The sequence below is a fragment of the Rhinolophus sinicus genome, chromosome 1 (assembly GCF_057876585.1).
Source record: "Rhinolophus sinicus isolate RSI-liver-muscle chromosome 1, RSI-T2T, whole genome shotgun sequence".
In the NCBI taxonomy this organism is placed as follows: domain Eukaryota; kingdom Metazoa; phylum Chordata; class Mammalia; order Chiroptera; family Rhinolophidae; genus Rhinolophus; species Rhinolophus sinicus.
The window spans coordinates 209,084,366-209,104,394 of NC_142501.1; the positions used below are offsets into that span (position 1 = coordinate 209,084,366).

A 20,029-nucleotide genomic window follows, 5' to 3' on the forward strand; every position below is an offset into this window, starting at 1 on the left:
ACAGCACAATGGGAAATGTCAAACCCCAAAGAGCACATTTGGAAATGTGTTTCCATGGGGTGGGTCTGAGGTCCCAGTTTGTAGACCCATCCATGATCTAATACCAGGGACATGACGGGTGACAGGATCACAGATGAATCGAGCTATTGCTTTGGAGATTCCTTTCTAGGTGGGTGCCTTGAGTAAGAGGAAGCCCAAATCTACTGAACGCTACCGGCCAGGCATCCCGTTCCACTGGTGTTTCACAGACATGATTCCATTTAAATCTCACAACAGCTCCGTGGGGTAGAGGTTCCAATTCACACTTGACAAGCGAGGAGCCTCAGATACGGGGCATGGCAGTGACTTGCCCAAGGTCAAAGGAAGCCTTGGTTCCCAGACATGAGACCCCATCTTTCTCCTATGCAGGGAACCTGTCTACACTTCATCATTGCCTCTTCCATCACTCAAGGAGAAACCAGGCCAGAAAGTGATGTAAGGCCAATAATAACCACCACCCAACTACAGAGGCCTTTGCCGTCTGCCCAGTTCTTTCCATTCATTATCTGGTGCTTCCTATAAATGAGTTCACACACTCGCTGCGTTTTATTTTCACAGGAATGGCAAATACAGGATGTGATAAATACTCTGAACGAGGAAACATTTAGCCTAAGCTAACTGTTATCGGCAGCATCTATGACAAATGATTTAATAGAACCCTGAAAAGCCCAATGTGATGACTAATTGGTGGTTAAAGGTAGATGGAAATTTACTTTGTAAAAAATTACAGGGAAGTAACTCGATTAACTTTGAAAGAGAGGAGGAAAAAAGCCAAAAAAAATACACACATAATGATTTACTCCTCCTTGCAGAAATAGCAATAAAGATAAGAATTACAACCCCAAGAGCAGTTACAGAGGGAACGGGCATGTTTCATTTTGCATGCTGGATGTAGAAAATGTGTCAGCACAGGCTATATGAATAGGTAAGCGCTGGGATTTTATGAACCCGAGCAAACCCCGCTCTCTAGGCCAATCTCTTCAATGGGAGGCATATATAGGGGTGTCTGATTTGGGGCCCACTGAATCAGGACCTTCTCCCTGGCACGGAAGGACATACAGCTTGGTACTGAGGTCTTGGGAAAGACATTAGCCTTGGGCTCCAGCTGCCCTGGGCTGCTGGCTCCATTCTGGGTGACTGGGGACACATCACCTAACACCCTGAAAGTCAGGTTCTTTATATAATAATGATAATAAAGCCAACTCACTAGGATTATAAAAGGTAAGTGGTTTTTGTATGTAAAATACCCAGCACCATGCCTACTGGGATACAGTAGGTTCACCAAAACATACATTTCTTTCTTCCTCTACCTAGTTATTGCCAAGCCTCACCCAATCCCTTGAAAAGCCATATCAAGTCTTCCCTAATCCTCTCTCCAACTCTATCCCCCACTGAAGAAAATCATAAAGTTGATATTGACCCCATAGGAAAAGCACGAAGCCATATAATCATTGTACTTGCGTTGGTAAATATTTAAGCCCAGGACTCTATTAATTGTCTGTAAAAATGTGTTGATTGTAAACCTTCTTGCTAGCATTGTTTGACCTCCACAGCTGTATTTGTCTCCCCTTTCATGACATGCAGGTTGACGAGCATCCACAAGCATCTTGCCTGTGTGGGGGATGGAGGAAGGAACTGGAAGGAGCAGTTAGTGACAGCTCTACCCGGACGGAAGTCCCACCCAGCCATAAACTCGTCTGGGAAGATCAAACTGCCTTCTCTCTGTGACTCCTGCTAGCTCTACAAATGCTGGCGCTGTGTCGTCAGGACTTCCTCCACACTTAACCTGCAGCCTCTCTGTCCCATCTCCCTTTCAGCATCACTCCCTTTTCTCTGAAGAATAAAATGCAAACTCCACACCGTGGCCGTCGAGTACCTGGCCGCTGTCCCCAGCCTCCTCGCCAGCGCTGGCCCCACTGTCCTTTCTGTCCCTTGAACATGCCATGTCCTCTCCCGCTCACGATGTTTGTCAATGCTGTCACTTCCTCCTAGAATGCCTTCCCCAGAACTATCACTTTCACCCGCAGGAAGCTGCTCAAATGTCATCTCCTTGGGGGGCCTTCCCTGAATGGCTCATTCCAAATAGTGCCTCCTTCCACCTCTTCCTTGATCACATCCCCAGATTAGCGCTTAAATACAGCTTAACAAAGGTCTGTACGTATGTGGCCATTTATTTACTTGCTTACTGGTTGCCTCCGTTACTAGAATGTAAGCTCAGAGGGTGGGTTAGTCTGGCATCCAGCTGTCAGCAAAGTGGGTTCCGTGCCTCTCTCCAGCATCTGGTGGCCGTGGGTGGTCCTTGGTGCTTCTGGGCTTGTAGCTGCATCTCTCCAGTCTGTCCCCATCTTCACAGGGCCCCCTCCTCTGTGTCTGTGTGTTGGGGTCTCATCTCTCCCTCCTCTTGTGAGGACACCAGTCATTGGATTTACAGCCCACCCTACATCCGAGAGGATCTCTTCCCAAGATTTTTAACTTGATTTCACCTGCAAAGCCCCCATTTCTATTAATAAATAACTTCACCTTCAGAGTCTAGGGGTTAGAGCCAGAGCATCCTCTTCTGAGCAGGGTGCATAAGGCAACCTACCACCGGCAAACACCTCTCTCGGGGAACCCCTGAGCCTGGGAGCCTGGCACAGCATCATCCCCTGCCAGGCTTTCATTAAACGTGTGCTGAGTGAATGAACACTGTCACGTTAACACGTCCCCTATCTGACCCCGAATCCCTGCCAGATGGCCCCCCAACCCTGAGGGCGGCAGCTTCCCCACTGTCCGAGCTTCCCACTGCTTCTGCCTTCATGAAAACTCTGCAGGAAGCCAGCCCCTGGCAGGAGCAGCCCACAGGACTGCATGGCCGTCTCCCACAGGCTGTGTGGCATGTGCTGCTCAGAGAGGCAGGGCCCGGCCTCTGCTGGGCTCCACAGTGACAAATGTCAGGGCTGTCGCTGCCGCTCAGATGGCCTTCCTTCCCACAGGGATTCGTGGTTACAAATGCCCCCTCCCACGCCCACCCTAACTTAACCTATAGGTTTTCCCTCTCTCCTGAATCATTGTTTCTCCCCATCCTGTGGCTCCTGTGTTGTCATCATCAAAGTCATCCCCATCTTAAAATTCCTCTAGTAATTAGCCCCCAAACTATAGCCCATCCACTTCCTGCCCGATTATATATGTTCATAAAGCATACATTTCTCCTTCTGAAGACTTAACACAACGGTAACCACTATTAGTATAGCTATTGAATAATATCTGACTTCCTGAACAATCTATAAGCTACTGGAGGGCAGACCTCTGTCCAATCTACAAGGAGAAAGCAGCCCCAACGTCTGGCAGCCAGAAGGCACCTCCAATCCTCTCTTTCACTCTTCACCTTCCCAACGTCCGCATCCTGGATTCAGCCCCCCACTCACCGTGACCTTGTTACAGAGAAGAGCTCGCTGCCCAATATGCAGAGCAAACTACACCACCGTGTTTCCCCAAAAATGAGACCTAACTGGAAAATAAGCTCTAGCATAATTTTTCAGCATGCTCGTAATACAAAATAAACCCTACCATATTTCCCCAAATATAAGACTGGGTCTTACATTAATTTTTGCTCCAAAAGACACATTAAGGCTTATTTTATATTATGAGCATCCTGAAAAACCATGTTAGTGTTCATCTTCTGGTTAGGTCTTATTTTCGGGGAAACAGGGTATGTCATCAGCTTTGTAGGAAAGAAGTCTTTATTTTTAAATGGACCAGCAAGGAGTCAGGGGACAAGACTCAAATCAATCTTCCCAACCCAGAGTTCAGGATGAGAAAATGAGAAAGGGAGAAAGAGGAAGCAGCAATCTTCAGAGGGAAACACTCCTGGACAAAAACAACAACAACAACAACAAAACACAGAAAAACAAAACAACAACAAAAACAAACAAAACCCAGAAAATTCCTGCACCCTAATCTCCATCTCCACGATCTCCACGTCTGCTACCCAAGGCACCCGTCTGTGATCCTGACTATTTGAGGATGCCGTCCTCTCTGCCTGCACAGCAGTCCTGTTCTGTCCTTGGCTGCCAAACTCTCACACATTCTTCAATGCCAAGTCAAATGCCATCCAGATGCCCCAGACAGAGTGAGCCCCACTATACTCTGGACCACAACAGCTCTTGTTGACTTTCCTCAACAGCATATATCACACTGCACTGTAATCATTACTCAGATAGTTTCCTTTCCTGCTAAACTAATTCTGTGCTCTACAAGAATATTGTCGTAGTTATCTATGGCTGTGGAACAAATTGCCACAATCTTAGTGGCTTCAAATAACCTCTAGTTATTGTCTCACCATTCTGTAGGTCAATCACCCAGATGAGCACGGCTAGGTCCTCTCCAGCGGGTCTCCAAAGATTGAAATCAGGATGTCCGCCAGGCCGGCCTCTTAGCTGGAGGCTTGGGGAGAGTCCGGTGCCTTGTGGTTGTAGAACTGAATTCCATTCCTTACTGGCCGAGATCCAGTTCCTTACTGAGGGCCACGTTCTGCTCCGAGAAGCTGGCCACGCACTTTTGCATGTGGCTCCCTTCACCTTCAAAGCCATCAGCAGTGCATGGACTCAACTCCTTATGCTTTGAAATTCTCTGACTTCTACCTGTGTCTTCTTCTGCCATCATCCAGAGAAAGATCTTTGTGTTTAAGGCCTCATATGTTTAGACCAGGCCTACCAAGATATTATCTCTTTTTTAGGGTCAACTTTGCCATATAATCCAATCACAGGTTTGGGAGCTCACATTTACAGGTTCCAAAGATTCCTGGTAGCCATACCTAGAAATTTTGCCAAAAGCATAGGGAAAGAGCATCTTGTTCACTGACTATGCCTCGCAGCTGCTAGCAGAGTTTCTCATATAAAGATAATTGATACATATATTAATTTTTTGGCTGAACTGACTTCAGCTGCAATGATTATGCTGCTTTCAAACTTTCTGTTTTAGCTGCATGCATACAGGAAAAAATATCTGAAATAGCAAATAAAGACATAAAACAATAATACAATAATAAAATGAACTGTAGTCCTCTCATGATGAACATTGGTCCATAGGAAAAGAGATAGACAATGGAAGAGAAATGTCACAAAAAGGAAAGAAAGAAAAACCTCTTGAAAAATGAAACCTATGTACATTTACCAACCATTGTCATCCCAATAAACTTCAATTTAAAAAATAAAAATAAAAACGAAAGTGCAGTTTTGCATATACTACACTCGAGTTCATCAACTTTCAAGCTCAACAACTCAATGATCGTTATAAGTTACTAAGGTTGCTTTACTGTTAAAACCCCTGGATTAGATTAAGGGCAAGAGGTTTTCTAAACGTAACTCTGCTTCAGCTACAAGTAGCAATCTGGTTTGGAGCTGTAGGAAAGTGATGCTCGCCAGTCGACCCCTAGAGTGAGCCATGATGAATCAGTGGTTTGGATTCAGAGATGAGGCTATTTTGCTGCATGTATTTTGCATGTTTGTTTATGTAAATCATTGCAGCATTTCCAGGTGTGTTACCTCTCTACATATAAGTCAAGATGCTAATGCTGTTTGGTGATTAAGGCTTCCTTCTTTTCTGCTGGTTGCAGCCTTCGCTTCGTTTTGTGCTTAGGCCTACAGAGTGATGACAACGGTGGACAATTGTTTCTGGCTGCAGCTCACCTGAATAAAACTGTTTCAATTGACTCAGAGAGCTGATGTCAGCCAAGACCCTATACTTCTTGACACTGCATTTTTCCCAGTGAATAATAAATCACCGTGTTCCCACCAACAGCCTCTTTCCCTCTGCCTTTCTCTTTTCTTCCACAATTAGTCATGCTGGTCTTGCTCGCCACCTGTCACTTGGCATGCTTCTGCAAATACTTTTACCCACGTGGAGGTGAATTTGGTTTCATTGAAATTTGGAACACACATGTGCTTCCTTGGGTCTGCAACTCACCAGCTACAGTCCTTTTAAAAGTATTTTTTGGCTATATATATATTACAATCTGCTATTACTTTCTGTGGCTTTTTCAAACATTTCTATCATTAGAATTTTGAATTCCAGGTAATGGAAATATGCTTCAGATCAAAATCTATAAGTACTTAAATGCAAACTGAGGAATCTTGGAGGATTGATGTTAACTCACTAACTTGTATGCAATTCATATATTACAGCTCCTTTAATTCTCCCAACAAATCTAATAAGGGGAATTATGCACCATCCTCATTAAATAGGTGAGAAAGTTAGGCTCAAGAGAGGCAACTTACAAAGATTACTCACCAACTAAGAGAAAGATCATGGGCTCTGCATAAGAAATGCCGGATTGCAAAGCCCTTATTATTTTCCTTTTATATGTTGCATTTCCTACTTTATGCTGCTTCCTTTCACCTATTCATTCCACATTTAAAGAATCCCTGGTATAAGCTAGACACTGCGCTAGTGGCAAGGATTTGTACAGTCAAACACACAGTCCTGACCCACAGGCGCTGGTAGACCAGCAGCACGAATGCCCACGTAAATGAATTACGAGGCAGTGTTTTAAAGTACTGTAATGGAAGGAGGTCTCAAGGCAGGTCTATCTAGAGATGTTCTTCCAATGCAGTAGTCACTACTCATGGATGGTTATTTCAATAATTAGAATTGTTTTATAAATAAAATTAAAAATTCAATTCCTCTGTTGCACTAGTCACATTTCAAGGGCTTGACAGTCACACGTGGCGATGTCTATGGGAGTAGGCAGGACAGATTACAGAACACTTCCTCCATGCACAAGGTTCTTTTGGACAGTGCGAGTCTAGAGGATCAGAAAGGCATCGGAGAGCAGTTCCTGAGCTCAGACTTTAAGACGAAATAGAATTTTCTAGGCAAAGCAGCAGAGGCAGGAGATTCCAGGTGGAGGAAACCAAATGTACCAAGGCAAGGAGATGGCGTGAGAAGACACAGGTTGTCCAGTGAGCTGCACATAAATGAGAACAATTCTAAACATTTAAAGGGTGACCTGAAATTGGGAGGGTTTCTCTCACGAACTCCTCTGGGCCCCTGAGATACCCTCAGTGAACTCTAGGGAGATGCCAGAGAGCAAGGAGATGGCGTGAAAAGACACAGGTTGTCCAGTGAGCTGCACATAAATGAGAACAATTCTAAACATTTAAAGGGTGACCTGAAATTGGGAGGGTTTCTCTCACGAACTCCTCTGGGCCCCTGAGATACCCTCAGTGAACTCTAGGGAGATGCCAGAGAGCCAGGAGATGTTTGTTTTAATATGAATTGAGTGATCTGAAGCAATGTGTTGAGAGAATCACTGTCCAGTGTGGATGCCTGGTGGGTGGAGATGAGATGGAAGCAGGGATGGATAAGTATAAGGACAGGGAAATAGATGAAGATAGTACCGCTGTTAACTAGGGAAGAAAGAATGATCTTAGGATCTGAAGGAATCTTATATACAAGGAAGAGAAAAAAACATACACACTTTTTTTTTTTTTTCAGTGTTGTTTTTCTCATGGACAATTTGATGGCGGGTGGTATCATTTTTCATGATGTGAAATTCTAGAGGGACATTTTACTTATTGGATGATTGGTTTAAATTCTCTATTCTTCAAAAAATAGCAGGATGGGGAGAGGGGTGGTTTACATTTAGACCTTGAGTTACTGCTCTGTCATTCTGTCAAAGCCAGAGGGAATATCACAAAAATTTTTCTACTCACTTCAATGAATAATGGATGTCTTATTTTTCTATTCTTCCCCATAGCAAACACCAATCAGAAGCATCTGAAACAAACAAACCATGGAAACTAGAGTCAAAACCAGCATTTTGTCAACTGATTAGATAGCAGTTAGCTTAATGCTGACATTAATCAAGGTCTGATTGCTCCATTGTGAGGAGCAGGAACTATGTGCAGAGATTAATATGCAAGGTCTGGTTCAGACTGTTTCTGCAGAAGCCCCCACACAGTAATTAAGAAGAACACAAAATGAAGGTTATTGATCCATTGTGTTACTGAGAAACAACATAATTGATATTTTGAATCTTAATTGTTGGTTCCAAAGTAGAATTGACAGTTCATACAAATCATTAGTAACCGAGTTTTTTGTTTCTACCACTTAAGCCAAAATATTGAATTCAAATGTTACCCTGCTTCAAATAAACATTGATTTAATTATCAAGAAATCTTTATTTGTAAGTGATTAAAATGATCATTCTTTGGACAGATCTGATGCAATATACTATGTGTTTTGGAGTCAGACACTTTCTACTCATGAGCTTTGGAAAATTAGATTTGTCATTCAGCTTGTCTGCACCTCAAAATCCTCTTTTGTAAAGTGGCATTGACAATGCCCACCTCACAGATATGTTGGAAGGATGTGGGGAGAAAGCCAGTGTCGATGGGTCAACAGCATACTGTTCAGGAGCAAAGACACTGGATCCAAACTGCCGGGTTTCAAACACAGATTTGCAACTTATTGCTGTGCAGACTCAGACACCTGAGTTAAATGCTTTGTTCCTCAATGTCCTCAACCTTTAAAGTGGGTCTATAGTAACAGGCATCCCTGACAGGATTGTTGTGGAATTAAATGAATATATAAAAAGTTCTTAGAAAATGGTCAGACAGATTTTAAGCACTATAGAACTGTTAACTTTTTTATTGTTATAATTTCAAGTGTTTAATCACATAGTTAATTTTTAATAAATATTAACTGTATCCCTGTTCCTTGTATAGGTAGACAGTAGAAAAAACAAACCAGAGTGTGTAACTTTGCTTTACCTGTCACAATGGGCAGGAAAGCAGACAACTTGAGAAAAGACTTTTGACCTGCACAACCTATCCATTTGCATGTAGAACTCCCAGAAAACGTCCTTTTGCCTAATTCCTAAATGTGACTAAACAACACAGAAACACCTGAAATGTGAAGAAACTATGATGGGGAAAGACCAAGATTAACTAATTAAAAAGTAAAGACCCTAGAAGAAATAGATTGCTTTAACCAGGAAACAGATTTTAGCTAGTATTCTGACAGAAATCTAAGGACACATTGCTTTCCAAAACCAATAATTAGTTTCCATTAAAAAAAAAAAAAAACAGGAACGAGTTCTTGGCAGTTAAAAAACATATATTTGGCAGACAAAATTAAAGAAAAAAACAAATACACGGGTTGAAAATATAGTCAAAGAAATGGCACAGAACCAAGAGCTAAAATGATAGAGAATGATTTAAAAGAAAACATTAGAGACAAGGCAGTGTGCTCAGCATCAGACTAAAAGAAATCCTGGAAAGGCATAACAGCTATGAGAGAGGAGAAGCTATTGCCAAAGAAATAATACAAGAAAACTTTCCTGAACTGAAGGAAATGTAAATCCTCAAAAGGGAAGTGTCCAAATCATGAGATATAGCTGTACATGCATTAGAATAGCTCACATTAGAAAATAAATAAACAAAAGTGGAAAATACTGAGTGCTGGCAAGTATGCAGAATAACTAGCACTCTCATACACTGTTAGTGGGAAAACAAAAAGGCTCATCCACTTTGGAAAACAAGTTGGCAACATCATATAAAGTTTAACATGCAATTACCATATGACCCAAGAATGTTACTCTTAGTTATTTACCTAAGTAAAAAAAAAAAAAAAAAAAAAAAATGACCACCCAAAAAAACCTGTAAATAAATGTTCATAGTAGCTTTATATACATAACATCAAAAAGCAACCCAAATGACCAATTTATCAAATGCGGATTGGATAAACAAATTGTGGTACACCCAGAAACAGAATATTATAGCAACCAAAATAAACAAATTACTGATATATTCAACAGCGTGGATAAATCTGAAAAGTGTTATGCTAAGTTAAAGAAGTAAGACTCAAAAAACCCACACACTGTTTGATACCATTTGTATGACCTTCTGAAAAAGACAAACTGCTAGAGATAAAAATAAGATCAGTGCTTGTCGGGGGCTGGAGATGAGCAGTTGGGGATTAAGAAGGGATATGAAGTGTTTGAAATATTCTACATCTTGATATGGTGGTGAATTTATAATGGTAAATATTTATGAAAACGTATCAAAATGTACTTTAAAAGGATAAAATTGTTTGTGAATTCCTCTTCAATAAACTTGAATTCAATGAAAGGAAAAGCCCTACTGAATAACAAGCAAGATAATTTTTTTTAAAGGTCCAAAAATTAGATATGCCATTAAGAAATTTCAAGAGTGGTGCCAGCAAGATGGTAGAATAGAAAACCCTGGAATCTCCTTCCCCCTATAAACACACCAATTTAGCAACAACTCACAGGTAAAATTCCCTTTATGAGAAATCCAAAATCTAATTGAAATGCCCCTGCGTGTTGAAAGAATGTGAAACCAGACTCACAAAAGCCAGTAGTAAGATAAAGGGCAGACATCTTCTTACTAGAGGTTCCATCCCTGGCACAGCACCATACGATCAGATCTTACTCCAGGATAGATAACATGCTAGGTCACAAAATAAGTCTTAACAAATTTAAGAAGATTGAAATAATACCAAGTATTTTCTTAACACAATGGATTAAAAGTAGAAATTAATAGCAGGAGGAAAACTGAAAAAAAAAATCACAAATATTTGGAAATTAAACAGTACCCTCTTGAATAACCATTGACTCAAAGAAGAAATCAAAAAGGAAATTCTTTGAAACCAAAGTAAATGAGAATATAACATACCAAAATTCATGGGATGCAACAAAAGTGGTATTAAGAGGAATTTCATAGCAATAAATGCCTACATTAAAAAAAAAAAAGAAAAATCTGGACTTATCAAGGGTATCACTTCATTGGTTGGGCAGATGCAGGATCGATGCACTGTACACCTGAAGCTGAAGTAGAATAATATTGTATGTCAGACAGACATATATATATATATATATATATATATATATATAGAGAGAGAGAGAGAGAGAGAGAGAGAGAGAGAGAGAGAGACAGAGAGAGAGAGAGACAGAGAGAGAGAGAGAGAGAGAGACAGAGAGAGAGAGAGAGAGAGAGAGAGAGTAAAATGGTGATTGTCAGGGCTGGGAAATGGAGAGTGACTACACACTCGTAAAGTTTCAGTTAAACAGGATAAACAAGCTCTAGAGATCTGCTGTAAAACAGTGTAACTATAGTCAACAATAATGTATTATATACTTAAAATTTTGTTAATAAGGTAGATCCCATGTAAAGTGTTCTAATCACAATAAAATTAAATAAAGAAAAAGAAATTTCAGAACACTAATGACTAAACAAATGACATACAAGCTTTCAGAGAGAAAAATAGCTTATTTACAAAGGAGTGAAACCCAGAGTGTCTTCAGATGCATTTGGAACACTGGATGCCAAAAGACAATAGAGAAAGGATTTCATAGTTATGAGTGAAAAATCAGTTTCCAATCCACAGTTTTATATGCAGCTAAACTGTCACGACAGATAAAAATGAATGAAGTTTATAACCCACATAACCACTCTTAGGAAGTTACTGAAGAATACATACCAGCACAAATCAAAGTGGAAACTGAAAGGAAGACATGGCTTCCAGAAAGTGGTGAATTTAACCAGAGACAGCAGCAAAAGGAAGCCCAGAGAATAGGAGCAATGAAGCCATTTTAGGGAGCAAACAGTCCAGACTCAATGAAGATCATGGAAAGCAGGATCCTGGGGCCAGGGGTGGGAGGGGGAGGATTAATCAGAGTGAGAATAATTTAAAAATGTAAAATGGAAGCAGTGACATCACCAAGATGGCGACATAGGTCATTCCCAACTTCACTCCCCTCACAAGGACAACTAGCAACTATTCATGGAGACAACACCAGGGAGAAAATCCTTGAACCTGGGTGTGAAGCTAAAACACCCCTGGCACCACGGACACTGAGAAGACTTGGCACAAGATGAGGGCACAATGTTCAAGAAAAACATTACAGGAAAGAAAAAGCCATTGAAAACTTTCAGAAAAACATCACTGATTAGTTTGCTCACTTATTGGATGTCAGAAGGGTAGTAGATTGGGGGAGGGAGGTCATCACTTTGTGAGGCGTATAAATGTCTAACTATTACATGGTCTCGTACACCTGAAACTAATAAAAAAGAAAGACTAAAAAAGTAAATAAATAAAAGCTATATAAGGATATCATGTAATATTGGAACAGAAACCCAGGAGGCTTCAAGAAAATGCGAGTGGATCCCAAACACAGATCCCCACACATAGCCACACAACATGGGGAACGGGGCAAGACTGAAGATGCTTTGATTTCAAGAGGTAAATGAAACATGATGCGAAGTCACAAAAAACAAATCCCCAAACTCACTCAGAAAACTCAGTGAGACAGGAAATTAAACTTAGCAGAATTACATGTTTGGAAAACAAAAATCAAATTTTACTAATTGCTATAGGAAATTGATCTGATGTGTAGGAGTTAATATCTTTTTTTCTTTTATTATCACAATGCAAACAAAACACAAAAAATAAAATAAACAAGAAACTGAACAGAATAAAAACAAGGATTTGGTGGATATGATATACACTTTGGAAAGCATAAACAGCATGTTTCCCTGCTTGTCCATCATTCCAATTAATTGTTCCTCAGGAACGGATGCCAGGTTTATCCCTGAGCCTAACACATCACGTTCTCCAGTCCTCCCTACCTCAGCACACAGGCCTACCTGTACCTTTTGGATTTAACAGAGGTTGAGATGCTCATCTTAATGTAATCTTCAATTACTGACTCTCCTTGCATACTGGCACTGATTCTGTGAGTAGATATGCTCTTTTCTCAAAAATCTCTAGCTGGGTCTCAAGGTGTTATATTGGCCTGCCACAATGAAGATTATTTTAAGACCAGAGGAAGGTTCCTGTTTCTTTATTAAATTCTTTAAGAGAGATCTATTATCCTGGAAAGTAAAATTCTTACTGAATTAAGTAGACTTGCTGGTCTGTGGTACTTCTCACGTGTATCTAGGTCACAGATATTATGTTTCTCAATCCACTTGAATAGTATGTATCCCAATAGTCACCTCAGGTAAAGAAAATGAAGGTGAAATTTGCCTAAAATGCCATAGTTTACTAATTCAGCCATTCATCAGGCATGCAATGATTAGTTATGAGTAATAGGTGCCAGCAAAGTGGTGCGTAATGGGGATACAATAATGAGTGGGTCATTACCTGATAAGATTTGTGTTTGGAAAAACACATTTGGCTACCAGATGAACAGGTGAGAAGCTAAAAGGACAGACAGTAGGAGATTGGACACCTAATTTATGAGTTACGGAAATGTGTAAAGCCCACAGGACTTGATGCTGGGGAGAGGAAGAAGGAGGTATCAAAGACACCTCCTAGGTGTCAAACTTCTTACCTGGATGATGTTCTAATGAGATCTTCTAATAACAATCATTTAGGGGTACTGAAGAAAATCCTTTTCCAGGAAATCCCTGAAAAGACTCTCATTAGGATGGGGTATTGCCACAGGCACTTGGCTTATCTCAAGAGTTTGCATGCTCATAAATTCATTCAACTTCAAGACTCACTAATTACACTCTCATATTTTAAGCTTATTATGGAAGAAATTCAAACTATAAGGGTGTTTGCCTACAAGCCAAAATTAGCTCAAGATAAGGCAGTGGTAATAACTGAACCACATTTAAACCTTGATGATTTAAGGGAGAAGGCAGCTAATAAACATCTCAGAGTTCTTTCCGGATGGAAAACAAAGATTTTATTTTCCTTATTGCTCCTTAAAGTTGACATTATTTGGCAGAAATAGTCAAAATAAATGCACCGTGCTTCAAAGGACCCCGCACATAAGAGAGCAGATAGCAGCAAGACGAATCCACGTGTCCCCACAGACAGCTGCTGTGAACGCAGATGTTCAGGAAATGAAGGGTGGGCACTGCTGATAATGTCTCCCATCATGTCTTTGACCTCAAGATAAAAGCAAACAAGAGAAGCAAAATGTGCTGCTCACCAGGCTATAAAATGAAACCTGCCACTCAGGTCTGACCTATCGTATCAATTCTGAATCAGAGAAATGCAGTGCTTCCGTCAGGATTCCAGCCAGTCCTTGCTTTTTTGAGAAAGAGAAATGAATTTAAGAAACAGGAAAGAAGGGTTTTGTTATTTAATTTAGTTTAGCTAATACATCAAGTCACAGTCACCGAGCTATTCCACTCTTCTGAAAGAATACAGAAAAATGAACGCTCACCCAGCTTCCACAGGGACCAACTTTGGGTGTGTCCCGTTACTCCTGCTCACAGCAGCATTGAGAGAATGTACTTATTCTCCAATTTTCAGATGAGGAAACCAGAGCTTGGCAAGGTTAGTAACTTACCCAAGGTCACATAGCTAGGATTTTGGAGGGCCGGGATCTCAATCTAATTCTGCAGTTTGTGCAATTCTCTACCTCTCACTGCTTCTCAGTACAGTAGCCCTCCCTTACCCATGGTTTCACTTTCCGTGGTGTCATTTACCCAGCACTCAATTAGAGTTGGAACATATTAAGTGGAAAATTCTAGACATAAAAAAGTCATTAATTTTCAATTGTGTTCTGTTGTGAGTAGCATGATGAAATCTCATACATTCTTGCCCTGGACATGAACCCTCCATTTGTCCAGCGTCTCCACGCTGTACACGCTCCCTGCCCGTTAGTCACTTAGGAGCTGTCCGGGTTATCACATCAACTGTCACAGTGTTGCAGGGCTTGTGGCCTAGTCACCTTCATTTTACTAAATAATGGCCCCAAAGCACAAGAGAAGTGATGATGGCAACTCGGATGTGCCACAGAGAAGGCACACAGTGCTTCCTTTCAGAAAAGGTAAAGTTCTCTGCATAACAAGGAAAGAATAACAGTCATACGCTGAAGTTCCTAAGATCTGTGATGAGAACGTATCTTCTATCCATGAAATTGTGAAGAAAGGAAAATAAATTGATGCTAGTTTTGCTGTCGCACCTTACACTGCAAAAGTTATAGCCACGGTGTGTGATAAGTGCTTAGTTAAGATGGAAAAGACATTGAATTTGTGGGTAGAAGACATGAACAGGAAATGTGTCCCGATTGACCGCAATGGTTGTGCCAGGAAGTGTTGGGTCTATACGAAGGCTTCAGCAAGGGCTTCCCTGAGGGAGTAACACCAAGCCATTCACTGCCAGAAGGGGACGGTTACAGAGATTCAGGAATAGGTTTCACATCTTGTCATCTCACACATCACAAGAAGGGTGAGTACAGTACAATAAAATATTTTGAGAGACAGACAAACCACATTCCCATAGCTTTGATTACAGTATATTGTTATAATTATTCTATTTTATTATTAGTTGGTATTGATAATCTCTTTCTGTGCCTAATTTATAAATTACACTTTATCATAGATACACATGTACAGGAGAAAACATAATGTATATAGGGTTTGGTACTATCCATGGTTTCAGGCATCCCCTGGAGGTCTTGGAATGAATCCCATGTGAATAAGGGGCCACTACTATGGTAGGTGCCATATAAATATAAAGCTGTATGGTCATAATAAAAATAAATTAAACATACAGAGTGACAGATGATGGCTCATATTTGAATACTGGCCATGTGATACCTCGTCTAAAGCTGTAGGATTTTAGAAATGAATACCCAGGAGTGTGTAGTGAAAGGTATATGATCTTTGGGACCAGATAGACCCCCGTCTGAGTGTCAGCTGTCACCCTTACTTGCTGTGTGACCTTCAGCAAATGGCATCACCTCATATCTGCAGGTTCCTCAACTGCTAAATCCAGCCTTCCCCATCTCATAGAATATTTGTAAGGATTAAGTGAGACAATGTGAGTGAATTACCTGACAATATGCCTGGCACACCGTGTCTGCTCCCAAAATGTCGACTCACGTCACCTCAAGTTAGAGACACTGTGAGATGGAGAAATTGAAAAGGAATCCATTTGCCAAGTGGGTATCTAAATGGCAAGTTGAAAGAGTTCTCGTGATAAAATTATTTATAGGCCCACATATATGTCGGTACATATATATACACACATTTGAGTTTTATATTTGATGGAAAACAAGTTCATTTCCAAACCCTACTACAGTTATATCAGAGACCTAGTTATTCACTGCTCTGCCAGGAAAAAAATGTAAATTTCCTCTTCCTGTCAGCAGCACGATGGGTGATACACACATGTACATTTCCAGCCCAAGTCCCAGGGAGAATGAATGCAAATTAGAAGAATGTCACAGCAGGCTCCAAAATCTTATCTGCCATTCTTACGATCACAAAATTGACACTCGAACACAATTTTGCAGTTAAATAAACATTGGTTAAACGAAAACTATTTTGCACTTAAAAAGTGATAAGTTCTAATTACAAAAAATTACAACATAAAAAAAAAGAAAAGAAAAAAAGGATCTTAGTGCTTCCCAGAAATATCACATATTCCTGTAACAGTGGCCTTGCAGAATCTGTTCACGTTGCTATAATTTTATTATAGCAATCCTGCCACTTTAGCAATGCTTTTCCTTCAACACCACAGAGTATTTCTTAGCAGGGTGCTTAAATTTCTGTAAAGAGACTGCTATATCCAGGATATCCTGCTAAATAGCTCTGTCCAGTCTTTGAGCTGGACACTCAACTTCTTTAACCCTCAAACCATGACATACGAAGTGAGGATAATAAAAACCCTCACCTATTATAAGGCTGTGTGAGGATAAAGTGAGACGATCTTAGCATTGTACCATGTAGAAAGTGAGAACTCAGTAAAATTAGTATTATTACAACCTGGTTGATGTTTTCAATTGCAAGTATAAATATATATCTTCAACAGACTTCAGCAAATAAAAGCACATTTACCTTCAAAATGCAAAGTCCAGCTGCAGACCTGGCCAGCGTCTCAATCAGTGGGGCGACCTTGCTCGGGCACAAGCTCTGTCTGTGGATAGCAGGTTGCTGAAGTGGAACAAGAGCCCAACTCCCCCCAACCCCAACGCCAAGGCCGTCCGAGAGAGCCTCTTCCTGTTAGCCTCTGCACTAGTTCTATTAATACGTTACCTTACATGGCAAAAGAGACTTTGCTGATGTGACTAAATGAAAGACCTTGAAATGAGAAAATTCCACTGGATTACCTGAGTGGGCCCAATATAATCACAACGGTCCTTAGAAGAGGGAGGCAGGAGGGTCAAAGGTCAGGCAATGTGACAATGGATTCAGAGAAGGCAGTAAATTGGCCACAAGCAAAGGAATGCCAGCAGACTATATAAGCCTGAAGTGGTAAGGAATGTATTCTCCTGGGGTCTCTGTAAGGAACAAGCTCTGCCTGTAGCTCTGCCACAGTAGGCCTACTTCAGCTTCTGTGTTTGTACATTGCCTCCTTGAAAGGGAGTATCTTTCTTCACTGGTCCTGGACACACACGATGTCGAGATAACAATAAGGTGGGATGACCTGTGAAGGTAGCTGCCATGTGACTTCCCCATTAGAATTGATCACATCACGAAAAGGTATCCGATAGTAGTAATGCACATGGTCAGACAGATGCAAACCAAGCCCAAGTAAGTCAACCTAAGTACTAGGACTTCTTCTTTCACTAGCAGGTTTGTTCATCTTGAAGACCCTGCTTTCCTTCTTGGACTCTTGATTTCAGAGTCTACAGGTTATATCAGGAGTTGAGTGAACAAAGTGAGTTCAAAGTCATGTTCTACTTTCACGATTCTGTAAGTCACTTCACAGTCATGGCAGTGATGATAAAGGAAGTTCAGTGCCTTTGGGGGGGCACAGGGAGAACGTGGGGCAGTGAAGTGTTCTGGGTTTGGGAAGTTGTGACAATATTAAAAGTGAACTTGATCAAGAGGTCAGAAACACTAAGTCTCAGAGCCAACTCCACCATCACCCAGTTTTCCCTTCTACGCAAAGCATCAACAGTGTAACTGAGTCCATAGCCAACACAGCTAGGAGGTGTTGGGTGAGGAAATGGGCTGGGAAAATGGTTATCTTTCTGGCAGTAGTATATTAAAATCACCTGGGAGATCTTTTTAAATTTCAAATAGAACAATCTCAGAGTACCACTTTGCCACCCCCCCACCCACCCAAATTAATTCTGATACTTTCCTGTAGACAGACTTGGATAATCTGACAAAAGCTTGCAGATGATTTTGATACACCGTCATCCGCCAAGGCCACCCAGCCCCACCTCTGCCCACTGAAGTTTAGATTACATTGAACTTCCATTGCTGTTCTCTGACTTGATTCTATTTCACCATTCTATACACTCTTTTGCCATGTGTAGGAACTCAGTGAACACTGCACCTAGATGTAGAATTACCGCCATCACCCTACCGTGTTTCCCCAAAAATAAGATCTGGCTGGACAATCAGCTCTAATGCATCTTTTGGAGCAAAGAGTAATATAAGACTCGGTTTTATTTTACTATAAGACTGGGTATCATATCATATCATATCATATCATATCATATCATATCATATCATATAACATAATACCAGGTATAATATAATACAATATAATATAATATAATATAATATAATATAATATAATATAATATAATAATATAATATAATATTGAGTCATATTAATTTTTGCTCCAAAAGGCACATTAGAGCTGATTGTCCAGCTAGGTCTTATCTTCGGGGAAACATGGTACTTCCCACCCATTGCCTTTTTCTGGGCCAGAACACAGACAGGACCCTAGACCACAAGGCGTGTCCAGAATTGAGGCCACTATCCCAGCCCCAAAGTAGTTTCAGCCTGGCAGGCCTATGTGACAGGGGCTGTCCCAGGCCCCAGAGATAGAATTCTGACTTTCCAACCAATACAATCAAGTGAGACGTCAAATTCTGCAGCCACAACCTGCTGTCTCCCATTGTGAGACTCTGACCACTACAAAATAGGGCAGGCTCAGAAACTCCGTTTTCTCTGACAGCCCACCATCAGGCTCTGACGAGACAAGCTGCTTCATTATCTGTGTGGGAAAGAGGGACAGACACTTTTGTCAAGTCAGTAATGGCTGACGCTGGTAGATGCTTTATCCAGGGAAATGTTTGTCATCTAATGCCATGTTGGGCCATTAACAAGTCATTTCCAGGACTGCTCTAAAAATAAAACCATCTTTATTTGATGCGGTGTCATTACCACTATTTATTACTCAAGCAAAACATACAAATCATCAGAAGACTGAGCAATTCAGCAAATGAGAAAAGACTAGAAAGCTGAATAAAAAAGACAATTGCAGTGTAGGAAATCACTGCTTAATCAAAGACATTAACTTTCAAAGGGAAGAATAATTTAAAAATTAGAAGAGTGTATCACAGCTTTTACAAGAAAAGGAGGGGTCAAGAGAGTGGTATTGAGTGATTACTTTATGTCAAAAACTGCTGCATTCCTCATATTCACGATGTCATTTAATCTTCACAACAAAGCTTAGCACCGTGTCAATGGTACAGATGAAAATGCTGGAACCCAAATGCCAGAACTCATTAAGTAGAATGAGTCTCCCCAAGTTCTCTGGGTGTATAAATGGGAAGAAGAAACTCTCCTTCTGTTTCTCACACAACCTTGATATGTCCCTTGGTTCAAACTGCAGGGTATTTGCCCTCCCACGCAGAACCTTCTGTGGACTCTTCCCTGATGAGTTGAGGTCATGGTGGTTGGTATCTAGCACAGAACTTTAGTCATAACCACAAGTCACCGTGCACCAGACCTCACACATGCTGGTCTGGGACTCTTTGACTAGCCATGTGTGTGCTTTGGGACTTTCGTTTCCCACTCACGGACACCTACATCACATTGGCAAAAGTAAGAGGGGAATTTGGTGGACACATAGTGAGGCATTTGAACAAAGGGCTATATGACCTAATGGGAGAAATGTAGGGATCTGTCGGTCTGTAAGAGAACTGGAACCAGAGGCTCAGAATGCTGCCAGGATACACACTCTCTCTCCATCTCTACCCCTCCTTGTTTCTCTGACCTCTGTGTTATCCTCACTCTCTTGCTCTAGACTGGCTTGCTCCGTGTATCTGGTAACATA

At 41.0% G+C, this 20,029-nt stretch overlaps 1 long non-coding RNA gene across 1 annotated transcript in view; it reads right to left on the bottom strand.

Annotated features, from left to right (window-relative positions):
* Window positions 1–20,029, bottom strand: part of LOC109452138 (uncharacterized) — a 150,026-nt gene that overhangs the window by 101,854 nt on the left and 28,143 nt on the right. The window contains exon 3 of the long non-coding RNA XR_016019186.1: window positions 7,731–7,794. This is a non-coding gene — a long non-coding RNA (uncharacterized LOC109452138). The remainder of the gene's footprint in view (window positions 1–7,730; window positions 7,795–20,029) is intronic.